At 34.0% G+C, this 18,721-nt stretch overlaps 1 long non-coding RNA gene across 1 annotated transcript in view; it reads left to right on the top strand.

The window, feature by feature from the left end:
* The first annotated feature begins 443 nt into the window (after positions 1–443).
* The window catches only part of LOC140435628 (uncharacterized), a 61,037-nt gene continuing 42,759 nt past the window's right edge, over positions 444–18,721 (top strand). Inside the window, exons 1-2 of the long non-coding RNA XR_011950201.1 lie at positions 444–537; positions 17,319–17,438. This is a non-coding gene — a long non-coding RNA (uncharacterized lncRNA). The remainder of the gene's footprint in view (positions 538–17,318; positions 17,439–18,721) is intronic.

Raw genomic sequence — 18,721 nt, 5'->3', positions numbered from 1 at the left:
GGCATACTTTTAACAATCACTAGATGAATTAAATTTAACTTTAAAATTTAAGTGTGACAGTCGAAATAATTGAAATAATTTTAATATAACAAATTTTGAAAATATTTTTTTAAAGGTCAGAATTACAAAACAAACTTTACATGAGTATTTGGTAACGAAATATTAATCCAATTATGTAATAAATATACAAATTTTGAAAAAGATTTTTTTGAAAAAACTTATTGTCGGCTTGGATGAGCAATCTGTAATGGTATGTTTAAAAATTTCATTTTAGTTTTATTATATTAATGTGGAAACAAAAGAAATAGATAAAATTGTTTATAGCAACAAATTCTAGAAATTAATTGAGTTAATAATTAATTAATAATGAGGTTGGCTCATTATTAACTCTGGTATATGACAGTTGATCGCCGGATATAGGCATGATGTATGAATGCCGGTAACTGATGTGACATTTCAACGGTGTAACAGTAAATTTTAGTCTTATTTTGAGTTTATAATGTACCTAAGCAAGATGTAACGTCCACGTCGACATTGGTAAGTCTATACAATAAATTTCTGCAACACTTTAACAAATTCAAATTTACAGTCACTTATAGTTATATGTTTAGTATCTCTATTCGACAACGTGAGTTGTATATGATTTAAGATTAAAATAAGTTGATTTAATTAGTAATACTAGTCTGAACGATTCTTCAATGTTGTGTTAGAATTTTAAACCACGTGTTGACTTAAATCAAATTCTAATATAATGAGTATATATATTAAAAGCCAGGTGGACTATATTAAGAAATTTGTGGTAAATAAGTTGAGGTACCATACCAGTCAAATACTGATATTTAATTTAGTTTTAGGAAAAGGAAATTTTATCAAGAAGAATATTGTGGATGTGAGGGTGTCCAAATTTGAAATCTTTCGTTGAAGATTGGAATAATTACTTTCCATCAGAATCACGCTTAAAGTGATTCTCTTTTATCTACTCACTTTCTGCAGTAAGCACTCTCTCAGCTTTTAAAGCTCGATGGTTTTCCGCTAGACAAATGCCTCAGCAACAATGTCATTTATTTCAAGGATTTGGTTCAGACATTTTGACATGTTGTTCGTTTTACAGAGGAACCTTCCATTGTAACGGTGCTAGGCCTAAAATGAGACCCTACGACTGACTTCTACTCGTCCCTTGGACAAACCTTGTACAAAGCGGGCTATTCGTTCGGAAATCAACCGTATTTTCTTTCTATTCTCTTGGTTTATTTTTCCATGTCTTTTTACTAGTCAAACGTTTTCTACAACTGTTGTGGTACTTCAATGTATCCTGGGATGTTGAGACATTTGAACAGATACAATTGACCTCTTTATTTGTATGTGTTACATTTCTAGTGCTATTTCTACACAAGACTGCTGACTGATGTAGTTACTTTTGTCAACAAGTCTTGTCCAAGTTTCATGCTCGTTCTGATTCGACAAGATTGGAGCTTTTGACAGTAATATTGCTGGTTGATCTAGTCACATATGCCAGAGTTTTTCATACGATCTTCCGATGTTTGTTCTGATTCTGTCTGCCTTCTAATCAAAACCTCTGTGATTGTGTTAGTCGTGTTTTATCACCGGCACAATTGTTACAATTTTCATCAAACTGGCATTTTCCTACCATGCAGTTAGTCTTAATGTCATTACTGTACGGCTTTCGTCGAAGAGTTTCTTCTGAAATACGCCACCACGCCAAAATTTCGACGCCGTTCTTCTTCTTGTTTTTCACATCCCACGAAATTCTAATAGGAAAAGAGGACAACGGTATTCTGTTTGACACAGCCTTCCTAGTTTAGTAGATCAAAAAATTATACTGATTCGACGCTATTCTTTTTAACTAATGGCATTGTACGCATTGTTAATCAGAGCATAGCTTCAGATGGCATCCAACAATGTCCTGTGGTCAAAATATGCCCACCGCTTATTTGTCAATCCATATTTTATTCTTACTTCATTCTTTATTAGTACATCGATATTTTCATGTCTATTCTTTACACTTATACTTTAAGCTGTTCTTAAAAACATTAGTTTTTGTAGCGGGAGAATGTTTGGAAAAGTATTTAGTATTTATTTACATATTATACATTTATTATTTTTATTATTGTACTATAATATTGTAGCGGAATAATTTGCGTACCACATTGGGTATCACTTATAAGGGGTTGAAAGTGGGGACAACAATTCCTGGGCAACAAAACACAAGAAGATTCCTAAACTATTTGAATTTGCACGCCGTTTAAAAGAATCCTCTTGCTGAATAGAAATAAAGGCTTTTCTTTCCTAAAAAATATTAAAGGGTAAAAATCTTTTCAAAGGAAATATTTCTACAACTCCTAGTTTAGAGAGAAACATAACATATTTATTATTACTTCACATCAACAGTTATTACAAATAATATTAACAAAATGTATCAACAAAACTTACACTGGCGCTATTTGTAATGATTTACAACAAGATCCAAACGTTGGGGAAACTTATATGAATTTAAATTAATATTAAAATGAAAATATCTAGATTTTTCAACGGAGCTTACATTGAGGTTAACCTTTAAATAAAACAATTCAAATTTATGGTTATGTACCAATTGTCAAAAAAAAAGGATAATACTGTCTGTCATATGTCGAAATGAAATATCAAACCTATTTGAAATATTAATTAAATTTTAAAATTAGTTGCTTTTAATTAATATGATAATCGACTAGTTCATAAAACTTATAATTTCATTTATTTATAATTTTTTAGGTTGTCACGAAAGCAAATTTTTTATGAATGAAAAATTTCTATTTTTACTTAAAAAAATTGTAACAAAAAGTACTTTATATCACTCTGGCTGATGTATTTCCTTTAAGAAAGTTTTTGTGATCGGGATTGAACCAAAACGCTGCAAACAATACACAACTGTGTCCCACTCAAGCCGCAAATTGGCCTTGGGTGACCATAGAATACAAATTAGATAATTCTTGGGAAGGTGGACAAGTGATTCAGGCTTCGGATTATCCTAGATGACAACAAACTGCAATCTTCAAAACTCGGCTAGTTAAATGCTCCTGCTTAAAACCATGTGGACCTTGTCAAATTGTTGTAACACTGCTTTAAAAATCTCCCACATAGGGTACAATACAACAAATCAATGATTAACTTAACAAATTTACCTTTAAAAAAAAAATTGCCAGCTTTGAAGAACTACACTCTACAGGCTATTTCTTCCAAATAAAAATCTTAACCTTCCTTAAACTCCACATTTAACTGCTACTGTCACTTTATACTATATTTCCATCACAAAAACGAATAACAAACAGCAATAACGAATTTGAAGAAAATCCGGACTAAACAACGAAACCAACTTCTATCGTGGTCTATTGCAGAGTGACATCATAATCTCCCTGCATGACTTTCCCCACCTACCTAAGTGGATATTTATTTGACGAGCAATATTTTGTGGCATCACGATCAAAGAAATACTAAACAAATACCAATCTGTATAATATAAACAAAACTAAAATTTTTTATATTATCATCTTAGTTAAGCAAAAAGACTGAAACTTTTTCGGTGTTTTGATACATACGAGTTGAAAATCGAAATAAATCTAAATGCTAAAATACCCCCACCTAAGAGCGAAAACTGAACAAACAGTAGCATTTTCTGTAGATAACCAAAATAGCATCAAACAACAATAAACTTGACTATAGCAGTCAAAAAATAAATTTTCGAACTTCCAACCACTGGTTAAAAATCGAACTAACACAAAAATAAGATAACAGGATGGCCAATAGTTCCATAAGAATATCCTCTGGGGTTAATCACAGCGAAAAATTTTCAAGTCAGGAAACTCCTAGAAGAACAAAAGAAAAAATTAAATCCAAAATATTAATACACAATCTTGGAAAAGAAGAAAGAAAACAGGTACATGGCATACAAGCCATAATCGATACACAAACAGTTCAGTCTTAAACTAATATTTCCAAAAGAAACAAAAAAAGCGTAACAGTCTTCCAAAGAAACAAAAAAGTTACAACAGACCTCCAAAGGAACAGAAACATCACTACAATTTTCAAAAGGAACAAAACAATATTACAGTCCGTCGTCTGTAACACATACCAACAATACAACAGTAGAAGTTGAACAGTAAAACATTTTTAACGCCTAATCGAATTCAACTTGGTACAAAAATTTCAAACCTAATGGTAAGAAAAGTAAAGAAGAAGAGTATATATACAAAAGGCGAAACCTAACCTAATCTTATCTTTCTTAGAAGCTCAACAGATCACCTGGCGGACGAATCCAAAACTCATCGCCCTAGCCGTTCCTCTCGTGACAACTAATAAGGTCAAAGACACAGTTTGGGAAGGAAATAAAAAGCACCATTCAGAAATAATAGTATATTACTTTATGAGGAGGAGAAGCATGACTTTTCTTGACGCGCCCGATAGTACGCGCCGAACGAAGTGAGGCGCGTAATAGAGGGCAAGTCAAGAAAAGTCGCTTCTTTGCCGAATAAAGTATACTATTTTTTCTTCAAACGTAGCAATTTTCAACCATAAATAGTACAATTCATACGCTATTTTTACTCGAAATTGGTTACACTTGTTTGACAGTTGTTTGCAATTATTAAAGACCTATGAAGAAAATGGAAAACCTAAACGAAATTGAGTCCGCGGCTAATGATGCAGTAGCACGTTTGGGGCCCTCCAAGTCCGGAATAAAGTATCGGTTAGCGTACAAGCACTTCCAAGAGTGGTGGGTTACAAGAGGAGTACGGCAAGTTACCGAAGACGATTTACTGGCATATTTTAATATAATGGAAAATGAAAATAAATGGAAATCTTCTACAATGTGGTCACGATACTCTGAAAAAATCCGAGTTAGTTATTAAAAAAAATGTGGATATAAGCAAATTTTTAAAGTTACGTGCCTTTCTGAAAAAAACAAGCGAAGGATATACTGCAAAGAAGTCTAAAGTTTTCACTAAAGACGAGTTTGATAAATTATTGTTTGAAGCGCCAGATAAGTTGTATTTACGATTAAAGGTAAAAAAAATTATATTGCAAAGCATGTAGTATACTCTACTAAATTATAAAAATATTTCAGATTGTTTTGTTAATTGGGGTTACCGGCGCCTGTCAATGCGACGACATGGTAAAAATGAAGACTGTGGACATTGAGGATAAAGAAAATGTAATAATTTATCAAAATCCCAGACAGTAAAACACGACAAATTAGATCTTTTACGATAATTGGTCAAAACTACATTAAACTGTATAAAAAGTATGCATCACTGCGGCCTGAAAATTTCACAGAAAACCGATTTTTTATCAGTACCAAAATGGAAAGTGTTACCGAAGCGTCATAGAAATACATTCGATCAGCGCAGTAGCCCAAAAAGTAGCTAGTTATTTAAATTTAAACGATGCAAGCGCATACACGGGTCACTCTTTACGACGAACTTCAGCAACACTTTTAATTGATGGAGGCGGAAATCTAGAATGCCTCAAACGACATGGGGGTTGGAAATCAAGCACGGTTGCCGAAGGATATATAGAGGATTCAATAAGAAATAAGAACGATAATGCTAAAAAAATTTTAAACCCTCATGATTCGCCAACATCGGGAATGATTGCTGAAAGTTGTTCTTGACCATCAGTATCATCAACAATTACCAATGCGTATCAAGAGTCGGGAACATTTTTGCACGGTTTCAATTTTGAAAATGCCTCATTAACTAATTGTACTTTTAATATTACTATAAATAAAAATGATGTTTAATTGTTGTTAATGACATTTGTATTGTTGCTTTGTGACATGTTTCATATTGTTGCCATGACAACATTTTTCCCTCCGCCGTAAAGAAATGGGAAAAAAAACTGCTGCCGGCGGAGACATCAAACTTTGACAGGATCAAGTTAGATAAGTAATGTCATCATTATTTGACGTTTGAAGAAAAACCTTATTATTCTACCAATGATAATTGAATCCAACATGTTTATCATACAAATCACAAAGAAATGTAAACCATTCTTTAGCAAAACTCGAACAAAGTCAAAATAATACAAGACTTTCAATTCTTAGGGGGTCATTTGAGTCATGGTAGTACTAGAACTATTTCAGCTGTTTAACGAACGTGGTCTTACAGTCGGCATACACAATATTTTCACAATAGGCGGAGGCAGGTCCTTTAACCTTTGCATAACAAAGCGTCACAATGGACAATGCAAGTGTTTTTACCTCTGCTTCTAGCATATCATGAACACCACATCACAAACACCACATCACAACGGAATGCTACTGGGACTTGTCAGAAGTCTTACATCAACACATAGAAAGGCTTAACCATTCTATTTGGTCTAATAAACTATATTAGACGGCCACAAAAATGTCAACTTACAAATGCTGCTGGAAACGAAGTGTTATTTTAACAGAAATATCCAAGGATAAAAAATCCAGGTCACGTGCCTGTACGTCCTGCATGATATTTCAAAAAAACAATAATGAAACCACAAAATAATATATTCTAGTACTATTAACATATCTCCACTACAACATCTGACCACACAAAGATACAGAACTAACAGACAGAAGAAACATAACAATACTTTCGCTCTATATCACTAACAAGTCGGTCTTAACCATGGACAAACGAAGTCATATCATTATTTCCTACTACTTGTACAACAAAAACATTCACGGAAAAACGCGAACTAGTAATACAGAAAATATTTTCTTTTTCGGAAGATTAAAAATTATTCCCACCCAGTACACGGACTAGGAAATATAAAAATTTATAACCGAGTATTTATGTCTGACGAATTACAGCGATAGATGTTAGAACGAGCAAAAACGACACAATACATGACAGTCAAATAATTAAAAACGATTCAAAATTGAAGAAATACAATCTTCATATCTCTCAAGAAAATTTCACCTAACTTTTTCGTACAAAATTAGGTCATTATCTCAGCTGTATTTATATAAACAAAAAAAAAGGTCAACTTTTGTATACCAAATAAACGATTTATTTCTCACAATATGCGATATTTATTTATTAGATGAATCACTGATAAACAGTGACTAATATCTTTCACGACCCGTTTACACGGGTAGAGTAATGATGCAAGTACTTGGTAGAGTAGAGTAATTCTACCCGTAAAAACGCTCAGCGCAGTAGAGTAGCAAGTAGAGTGCATAGTAAGTGGTAGAGTAGAGTGACTAGCAACATGTGGCAAAGGCAAAGTAACTCTACTCTACTACCACCACCACCGCCAAAATATCCACTCGCCTGCGCACTCTACCCATGGAACGCGGTCAATTCTGGTAGAGTAGAGTAGGTAGGAGAGTGCATAGGGACGCTGTCATTCCGTCTGGAGTTGTGTTTTGTGTAAATAGTGAAAATGAAGTTCACCGAAGATGAACTTCATTTCACTTTCACTTTAAAACTTGTAAAGATGTATGGCGAATACCAGTGTTTATGGAATTTAGGTAGTGTACACTACAGAAATAAAACTATAAAGCAAGCTGCGGAGGATGAAATCGTCGAAAAAATGGCAAAAAAAAAAAAAAAAAAAGCTCAAGCAAAAAATTAAGAATAAAGGTGCACTTATAATCAAGAGTGTTTAAAAATACAAAAATAAAAAAATGGGGTTCAGGTTCAGCCGATGTATACGTTCCGAACGTGAAATGTTTCACTCCTATGGAAGCAATCATGAAAGGTGCAAAAAGAAACAAGAAAACTGAAGGCTCACGGGCAAGTTACAGGTTTTTATTACTTGTTAATAAAAAATACAATAAGAAATAAAAAATGTATTCTTATCAAGATAAAACAGCTAAGGCCCCGTGTGTATTCCTTCTTTTAAGCCACTCTCTCATCCACTCTGTTCTTTGTTACAAAGCGACCTCAGTTACAAATGCATTTGCAACAGTAGCTAAACAATTTTGAATCAATGTTCTTCTTCTTGAATTCATTTTGTACTAAACAAACACCTACTCCACAGTATACTAGCATAAGTACTATACTTGTAACTCTCCTCGTGTGAACGGTATCAAGCCATTTTTGGTAGAGTAGCGAGTAGAGTCGACTCTACTCGCTACTCTACTCTCCTCACAACTCTACTCGTGTAAACAAGTCTTAAGATATTTATTTATTAGATGAATCACTGATAAACAGTGACTAATATCTTTCACATTCAAAATACCGACCGATAAAAAATTCGCCTCATTTGGTTTATAAAATAAAAAATAGACGAAAATATTTCCACTTAATTTTACAAAGACTGAACTATAAAAAAATGGAAAATTGGGAATTAATATCAGTCATGAAAAGCTCATAAGATAACTCTCCCGATTTCGAATACTTAACTTGGGTCGACTGTATTTTTAAAAAATTTGATGAAAGCAAACACACAATAAAACTGATAAAAAAATGGTTCGAAACAACAGACCTTATAAACTGCACATACAGGGGTAGGCAAAAATACTAATAATAATGAAAACTTCTCTTTGATTGAGCTACATAAAATAACACAAAATAACCAGTTTTTGTTCTGACAACCAAATGAAAGTGCCCTTAGAAAACTAAGCAACACCTCCTTATCACGTGTATTGAACTTGTGGTCATTCAGACACAAGAAAGGAAATACAAAACAGTCTGCTACTGAGACTAAAATTGGTCGAATCTTCTCAACTAAAACTGACTTAACAATAACTCTACTTCTCGTTCAAAATCTCCAATTAAACTGTGGTATACTAGACACCGTCAAAGATAGGCTAAGAAGGATAAAACACAACTACACACTCTTCAGCTCAAACAAAATTCACTCTAAAAATACACACATTTACTCAAAACGACCGAACAAACAAAATTACAAAATTCGATTATTCTGTAAAGCCTGTCAAATTAATTAAAAATAAATGCAAAAAATAACGGTATTAAATTTTACTGTTATATCCTTTAAATCATTTCAATATTAAACAAACTGAAATGTTATTAAATTGTCTTCTGTCTACACACTTAAAATTTATATGTAAATATTCAATTTTAAAATATTTGCTTTTAGTACCAATACATTAAATCTACATTTGTCCATATACTAGAAATCAACAGTAAATATACAACAATACATATGATAATATACAATACATAATATACAATCAATATTTTTGTGAGACACTATGAGGGGTTTCATGTAAATGCAAGAAAACTAGGGTAAATTGAAAAAAAAAAGAAGTAACTAAGGGTAAAAGGAATCTGTCTTACTTTGGTAAGAATACTTGTAGGTAAAAGAAATGAAAAATGTTGCCACCAGGGCATCAGATGTAGGAATATTTACAAGCCCCACGTTGGACGCCCCTTTGTACAGGAATAATTTGCCTACCACATTGGATATCACTTATAGGGGGTTGAAAGTGGAAACAACAATTACTGGGCTGGAGATAAGGGAAGCAAACAAACCGAAACTTTTGCGAACGCCCACTCTTCGTTTGGTTGGGGAGCTGGGTCGTAAGTAAGTGAATAAAAGAGATAACAAAATACAAGAGGGTACCTAAACTATTTGAATTTGGATGCCGTTTTAACAAATTTTCTTGCTGGATAGAAAGAAAGGATTTTCTTTTCTAAAAAATATTAAAAGATGAAAATCTTTTTAACGGAAATAATTCTACAACTCCTAGTTTAAGCTTAACTCAGACGTACCACTTTCCACCAACAAAACAGTGGTCGTACGGTGGTTGACTTGTCGATCAAAACGACCACTGTCCGTCAACAATTTTGTAGACGTGCTGTGGTCGAATGAACCACAAATCAACCACAAATGAACCACACAAATCACATAGTACAGCGATGAATTTTGAAGAAGAAGCATTGTTGTGGGTTTTACTGGGCCAAAAAAACGGCGTCATCGTAATATATTGTATTGGGTTCATCCTATCATCGAAAATAAAGAGGATGATGATGATAATAAAGAGACTGTATGATGACAAATTTTTTAAATATTTTCGAATGAGCAAAAGTACTTTCGATTATTTGTTAACAGAGTTAAAGGATAATTTAAAACGAAAAGATACATACATGAGGAAAAGTATTTCTCCTGACGAACGCCTCGCAATCGCTCTAGTGTCAGTAAAACCATTTTGTTATTTAATGTTTATTGATATATTTTCACAATAAACATGATGTCAATCAAAAATTTGAGATAAAAGCGACTCCTGGGAAAGTGGTAAAAACGCCGGTTGACTTGGCGACAAAGCTTGTCCCGGATTCTTATGTGGCAAAAGCTTCGGTTCTGTTGGAGATAGTCATGCTTCCTCTAGATAGAGAAACTAGATAGAGAAACCTCTATCTCTAACATTGTAGGTCTGCATGGGTTCAAAAAAGAGTATTTTTTAAAAACATTTAAAATTTCTATTTAACAAATATTTAACAATCACCACCAGCACGAATTTATGCTTCACGCATAGAGAAGTGAATGACGCTTTGGCAGGCTTTGGCTAGGGAGTCGCTGTGCTGGTAGGGAGTCGCTGTGCTGATAGGGATGCTGTGCCTGTGGTCGGCTTGTGGTCGGTGAATTGCCCGTGTGAGCGCAGGACGGGCAGCATCTGCGATAGTTTTGTGGACGGTATCACCCACCGACGACGACAGTTGTTGATACCGACCACAGTCTGTCGTCCGTCTGAATGCTACCACGATATTGCATACAAATTGTATACTCTCAACACACAACCACTTTTTTGTGGTTCTAATGTGGTCGGAAAGTGGTACGTCTGAGTTAAGCCTTAGAGAGAAACATAACATGTTTATTATTTATCAACAAAAAATTACAATGGCGCTATTTGTGACGATTTACAACAAGCTTCAGACGTTGGAAACACTTATATGAATTTAAATTATTACTAAATTGAAAATATCTAGATTTTTCAACGGAGCTTACATTGAGGTGTCAAAAAAAAAAGGATAATAATGACTGGCATATGTCGAAATAAAATATCAAACCTATTTGAAATATTAATTAAATTTTAAAATTAATTGCATTTAACTAATATGACAATCAGTTCATCCATAAAACTTATAATTTCATTTATTTACAATTTTTTAGTTTGTCATAAAAGTCAATCTTTTATTAATGAAAAATGCTTAGTTTTACTTTTAACAAAAAGTGCCTTATATCACGATGGCTGATGTATTTCCATTAAGAAAGTTTTTGGGATCGGAATTGAACCAAAATACTGCAAACAATATACAACTGTGTCCCACTCAAGCTGCAAATTGGTCTGGGGTGGCCATAGAATACAAATTAGACAATTCTTGGGAAGGTGGACAACTGATTCGGGCTTCGGATTATCCTAGATGACAAGAAACTGCAATCTTTAAAACTTGGCTAGTTACATGAGCCTGCTTAAAACCATATGGACCTTGTCAAATTGCTCTAACTTTGCTTTACAAATCTCCCACATAGGACACAACACAACAAATCGGTGAATACCTCAACAAATTTACCTCTCCACAAAAAAAATTGCCAGCTTTGAAGAACAACACGCCGCAAGCTATTTCTTCCGAATCAAAATCTTAATCTTCACTTAAACTTCACATTTCCATGAAAAAAACGAATAAAAAACATTAATAACGAATTTGAAGAAAATCCGGACCAAACAACGAAACTAACTTCTATCGTGGTCTATTGAAGAGTAACTTCATAATCTCCCCGCATGACTTTTCCCAACAAATCTAACCTAAGTGGATATTTATTTGACGAGCATAATTTGGCGGCATCACGATCAAAGAAATATACCAATCTGTATTAATATAATTTAAACTAAAAATGTTTATATTAATAATCGTAGTGACGCAAAAAGACTGAAAATATTTTTCGGTGTTTTGATATGTACGAGGAGAAATCGCAATAAATCGAAATGATACAATATTATGTTATTTAATGGTATATACTAACTACTTATTTACCTTAAAAGATACAAATTATTTTCTTCTATTCAGTAAAATCTTATTGTCAAACTGGCTAGCACATGTAGTCTGTTTTTAAGTTTATAGAAACTAACTTCTCTTTGTTATTTGGAAATTATGTCGCATTTAGTTTAAATTATCGCTATTCAACAGCGACATACAATAGAGTTGATTTGTGGAATGCACTTGCCCCATGAACCGTTGACCGCCCCTTAGAATTTTTAAGTGCAGATTTTTATCCTCAAAATGCGAACTACTTTCTATCGAGACAGACTACAAAAATTAATAGACCATATTTCCAAGGTAAGTCTTTTCTTTGCACAGATAACATATAACGATAAGACTACCAAAAAGAATTGAAATACCATTATAAAAATAATACCTCAATCAACCATGGGAGCTTATCGTATATGCTTCGCCTAGCTCAGTATCTCGTCTTAAACTAGGAATCAAACCTGAACCCTTAGCTGATAGCAAATAAAACAATTTTTAACTAATCATATTTATTAAAAACAGGAAACAATCAACCCTGCCAATGCTTGACAATGAATATAGTTTGGGTGATACTTAAGGCAACCATGGCATCAATGGGCTGCTTGTGTGTCAGGTCCTCCAATAGATTAGATAAATTTCACAATATGGCCAGTAAAATGATACGGCCAATTAATTCAGCCAATAAACCGTGAATATGGTCGATGACTACAGCCAATATACCGTGAATATGGTCGATAAATACAGCCAATAAACTAAAATATCAGAAATAACTTGTATTAGAGACAAATCAAAAAGGGGTTAATTTCCTTGCCATTTTACAAAATTACAATTAAACAAATAGCAGATGGCAAGGATAACATGAAATATAATTACTGTTGAACTTAGTTAAATTATGTTACCTACATGCATATAATTAAAAAAACGGGCTTTCGAAAGAAGTGAGGTTACGAATATTGAGAATGCTGTCAGAATTATAGAATAAAGATTACAATGAAAGTACTCATCCCAAGAGAATGTTGCAGACCACAAAATGAAGCTTATTATAATTCCTACCTTCTTTTATAAATTTCAATTATAAACAAAAAGTAATCCCACCATTAAAGGTGATGAACACTACAGAAAGTAGGAAGGGACTGCATGAAATTAGCACAGATGTCATATAGGATATTCCTATATTTATGTCAAAGCTCTTTTAGACAATGCCAGCCAGCTATCCATTGTAACCAGTGACCTAGTACATCAGTTAGGGATTACCACAGAATCTCAGACCATTAAAATTAACGGGGTTAACTCTGGCACGTCCACTTCCACCAAAGTTTCTCATTTGCAGACTTACTCGGCAGCTACTGATCACAAGTTGAATGCTAGTTGCTTTGAAATTCCAAGTATTACTGGATATTTACCTCAGGCCAAAATAAACGCAAGGCAAATTCATATTCCTAGTTCCATTATATTAGCGGATTCTCGTTATGCAATTCCCAGCCCAGTTCATCTATTGATCGGCGCTGATTTGTATTCTGATATTCTTTTAAATAATATAGTCTCTCTTGGCCCAAAGCTACCAATGTTACAGGAAACTCTTTTCGGTTACATAATCTTTGGTAGGGTCCCAAGTTCAGCTATTAATAAAGGATATCATCACTCCACATACCTTAATAATTTGGTCACATACCATATCAATAATGTTTCTGACACCCCCCTCTCGTCTGATGAAGTGATACATGGATTAGTGGAAAAATTCTGGGAGTCCGATCAACTTCCACAGATTCAGGATTCTGTAGATACAGATCACCCCGCAGAAACTTGGTTTTTAAAGACCGTACAAATTCTTCCCTTAGGTCGATACAAAGTCTCTTTAAATTTAAATCGCCCTATTAGTGATATTAAATTATCAGGCTCTTTACCGGCAGCTAAAGCTCGCTTTCTCCAATTAGAGAGGAAACTATACTCTGATCCACAATTCTTTGATAGTTATCGCAAGATCAGATTATTTAGCCAATGACCAGATTAAAAGAGTACCTTTAAAGCCCCTAACCTCAGAAAATAGGCTAAATTATTATTTAGCCCACTTTCCACTCAGAAAAAATGACTCTAGTACAAATGTACGGCTAGTATTTGATCCGAATAATAAAACTCGTTTAGGTTGTCTTAATGATAAACTGGATTAAGGGTTTTTAATCCAACCTCTTCTTATTGATATTCTTTTAATATTTCGCACATTCACACAAGTTTTAATAGCAGATATCCAATCTATGTATATGCAGATATACGTAGACAGTTCCGAGTTACACTTACTCAATTTGGCGTGACCCACCGGAAATGCCATTTAATGCATTTCAGCTCACTAGAGTCCCTTTTGGTTTATGCTCATCTCCATTTCTCGCCACTAGGGTTCTTAAACACAATGCGGACAATAATAAGGATGATTTTCCTTTAGCCTGTAATACTCTCTTGTATTCTACTTATGTAGATGATATTTTAGGTGGATGTGACTCTTTAGAAGAATTAGAACACTTGTTCTCTCAACTTAAAATCTTGTTAGGTAAGCACAGTTTTAATCATTACAAAGTTTCCTCGAACAACGAAGAGTTTTTGAGAAGATATGTACTCACAAGTTTGATGCCCTTAACCCATAACTTAGGCGATTCTTTTTCGAAAATCCTCGGAGTTAAATGGAATCAACAATTAGATACATTTTCATTTTCATCACCAAATTTTGATTTAGGCCAATCAATCACTAAGAGAAAGGTGCTTAGTATTCTGATGTCTAATTTCGATCCAATGAATTTAGCCGGTTATATCACTGCCTCTTCCAAAATTCTCTTGCAACGTTTATGGCAGGCTAAACTTAGTTAGGACGAACCTATCTTCGAGCCAGAATGGTTAAATGATTGGAAAATTTTACTTGATGGTTTTCAATCCATTCCCCTTTTGAAATTCCTCAGATGTTTAATATTAGATAAACGAATTATAGATGTTCAACTTCACACCTTCTGTGATAGCTCCCTTAAGATATTTGCAACATGTACTTATCTGCGCGTAGTGTACGACGATTACTCTGTCTCCTCTCGGTTGGTATCTTCCAAATCTCGAATAGCTTCTGCTAAACAAAATCTTACGATACCTCGCTTAGAGTTGAATGCTGTGTTGATCGGAGTTATTTTAACTCAATCAGTTTCGAATGTATTGAGAAGGAATTGGCCGATCGCACAAACTCATATTTATAGCGACTCATTAGTAGCTCTTAGTTGGATTTTGAATAAAAGGCTTTCGTTGAATCCTTATGTTCATAATTGTGTGCAGAAGATTATTGCCCTAAGTAAGGATTACTGTTTTCATCACATTCTGTCTCAACTAAACGTAGCAGATATTCCGACTCGTCTCAGGGATATTACACGCAATTCCAAACTCTCAGTGTTATGGTTGTCAGGCACAGAGTTTCTTATTAAGCACCCTCTCGATTTTTCTCAGTTTAAGATTATTCTTATCACTCAAAACTTACCCGAGATTCGGTCAACACAAGTTACGCTAACCACGGCCTCCCCTGAAATACAAGTGAATGAAACCTTAGAATTCATTTTCTTTAAGTTTTCGACATTTTCTTGCATGCAAAGAGTATTGGCCTATGTTTCTAGATTTATCAAAAATCTGAAGAATAAAAGCTCTAATCTCTTATTGCTCTCATCTTCCCTAAAGAATGAAGAAATTGAAGCGGCAACTCTAAACATTGTACCTACGATACCTTCAATTACGATCATTTCACAGGGAACTATTAGAATTAAAAAGTGGAAAACCTCTCTCGAATAGATCGCTTAGGCAACTAAATGTTTCTTATGATCAGAAGTATTCGACAATACGTGTTGGAGGTAGACTTGCCAACGCTCCCCATCTCTCTTACAATGAAAAACATCCCATGATTCTTCCTAGTAAGAATCGAATTGTATCTTTGATGAAGTATCAAATCCACGTCTCCCTACTCCACAGTGGACCACAAGTGTGTCTGTCTCATTTCAGAATGAAATTTTGGCCTTTGTCGGGTTTAACTTAAATAAAAAAAGTAATTCACAACTGCGTGGTATGCCACAGGTTTAAAGCAAAACCAGTTACCCAGTTTATGTCTGATCTTCACTATAACCGTGTTTCAGGCACAAGAGCCTTTCAATTTGTCTCAGTGGACTACGCTGGACATTTTACGTTGAAATCATCTCACCTCCGTAGATTTCCTTCCTATAAAGCGTATGTAGCATTTTCATTTGCACCAACACTAAGTGTTGCCATCTTGAGCTAGTAACCGGCCTCACTAGTCAGGCCTATCTTTTGGCAATAAAAAGATTTATAGCACGAAGGTCAGTTCCATCATGTATCTGGTCTGACAATGCGACCAACTTTTATGGGGCGACTAAAACGAGCCTTATGAACTCTATAAATTTTTTATGAATGAAGACCACACAACATCCATTAAAGACTTCGCAGCTCAAAACCAAATCACTTTTAAATTCGCTACCCCTCTTAATCCTGCAAGTGTAGGAATACATGAAAGAGGCATTCAGTCAGCTAAGTTTCATCTCCGTCGTGTCATCGGAAACGCAGTGCTCACTTACGAATCTTTCAATACAACACTATGCCAAATTGAGGCAATTCTTAACTCTAGACCACTATTTAGGATCTCAGAATACCCAGAGGATCTTTCGTTTCTTTGCCCTGCCCATATTTTGGTGGGCCAATCTCTATTAGCCCCACCGGAGCCTAGTAATATTTTAGAGATCCCAGAAAACAGACTGTCCCTCTACCAGAAATTGTCTCAAATGCAATTATTGTTTTGGAAGAAATGGAGTGTCTCATACCTCCAAACCATACAATCTCGATCCAAGTGGTGTACTGTTACTTAAAGTCCCGTACAAGTAGATGATATAGTACTCATAATAGATGCCCACCTACCCCCGCTAAAGTGGGAACTGGCAAGAGTCTTAGAGCTAATTGCAAGCAAGGATGGCCTGGTTCGGACTCTACGGTTTCGGACAAAAAACACAACTTGTCTTAGATCCAGCAGGCAAGTAAGTAAACTTCCTAGCCCCACCTAATATAATTTGCTTTCTTCTCTTTTCTCTTTTCTAGTTTTATATGTTTAGCCTTTGTTCCCCTGGCGGGGAGTATGTTCGAATAATTCCATTCGAACATGTAAAACTATTTATAAATTTACACCTTTCTCTCAATAATTTAATTTTCGACATCAAGACCTAAAATTTATTATTAACAATATAAACACTACACACAATTTTACCTAGTTTTTAATAAAATTTAATTATGTAATTATTATAATCTTGAGTTTTACACGCTTCTTTTTTGTTTTAGCCTCAAATACAGAGGATGATAATATAATCTGAAAAAATTCTTTGAAGTTAGACGAAAATCAATGCCGGATAGTAGAGTGTATGGAAAATAATATAATGGAAGATGATTATTTTAACACAGGTGACTATATTTTAGAATAATATTTTAGTGTTACTATTCTATTTTGGCTTTTATGTCAGAAGCTGAGGAGACCATCGATAAAATTAATGAATTTGACGATATTTCTCCTATATTTGGAGGTGATTACTTTTACGTGGATCCAAAGAAAATAATCTCGTAATGCAAAACAAAGTTGTAAACTTTCCACGTAATACAATTTTATAGAAGACGTCTGAGACATCTGAGACCTCTGAGACATCTATATATTCAATTAATAATTGAAGGTATTTTAGAAACAGTATTGCATAAGGCAACAAAGCCGAAAAGATGGAGTAAAAGTAATCCTGCTGAATAGAAATTGAATATTTACAAAAAAAAAAAATACGGTCAGAAGTGTGCACATATATAACGAATAGCATGTAAAAATGTAAATTTAAGTGTACTGAAAACTATACAAACAAACTTTGTAGCAATAACTGGAATCTAGATTTTAAGTCTAGAAAAATTTTTATTTTGTACAATATAACTTTCACACAAATTAGGACTAGACTTGTCCTTAAAACTTCTCACAGAAAGGAACAAACATTTAGCAAGAAATGTTTCTTTCCACTAGCTAACCATGAATGAATTCCAGTGGGCCAAAAGGTTTTTTACAAAAACGTTGTGCATATCCTCAGATGTTATAATGAATGCTGGAGCTACAGTGATTCTACTGGTTGCTGTTCTAAAGAAGACAATCGCGAAAAACGGAAATCAGTTAAGAAAATAAAGGTTAAAGATGTTTAATTTGTCAAAGGTCATATTGAATCCTTTCCGGTTATGGAATTACACTATACCCGAATTGGATACCATTAGAAAATACTTCGATCCCACTCTAAATATCAAAAAAATGTATCAGTTTTACTTAGATAACTGCATCGAAAATAATCGAGACTCTGTTACTTTACGTAAATATCGATCTATTTTTTGTGAAAACTATAATCCAAGATTTTTCACTCCAAAAAAGAACCAATGTCTCATCTGTGTCAAATCTGCTAAAGCTGATCTATAGAATGTTTCAAACGGCAAGAAAATAGAAAGGAAAGACAGTAGACAATGTAAAATATAATATAGGTTCATACAGGTAAAAAAATAAAATACAATGAATTTTTAGATCTAAAGTCACTTGCTGCAAATATATTTCAAAACAGAACAGTAGATTCTGGCTGTAACACTGTACAGTGGTTAAAAATCAAGAGACTTAAATGTATTAAAGGTAAGAGAGGAAAGAATCGCTTAAAGGCATTAAAGTGTTTTAAAATCTT

Source organism: Diabrotica undecimpunctata, chromosome 3 (genome assembly GCF_040954645.1).
Source record: "Diabrotica undecimpunctata isolate CICGRU chromosome 3, icDiaUnde3, whole genome shotgun sequence".
Classification (NCBI taxonomy): Eukaryota; Metazoa; Arthropoda; class Insecta; order Coleoptera; family Chrysomelidae; genus Diabrotica; species Diabrotica undecimpunctata.
The sequence above is the reverse complement of the archived record's forward strand: the minus strand, read 5'-3'. Positions and strand labels throughout refer to the sequence as shown.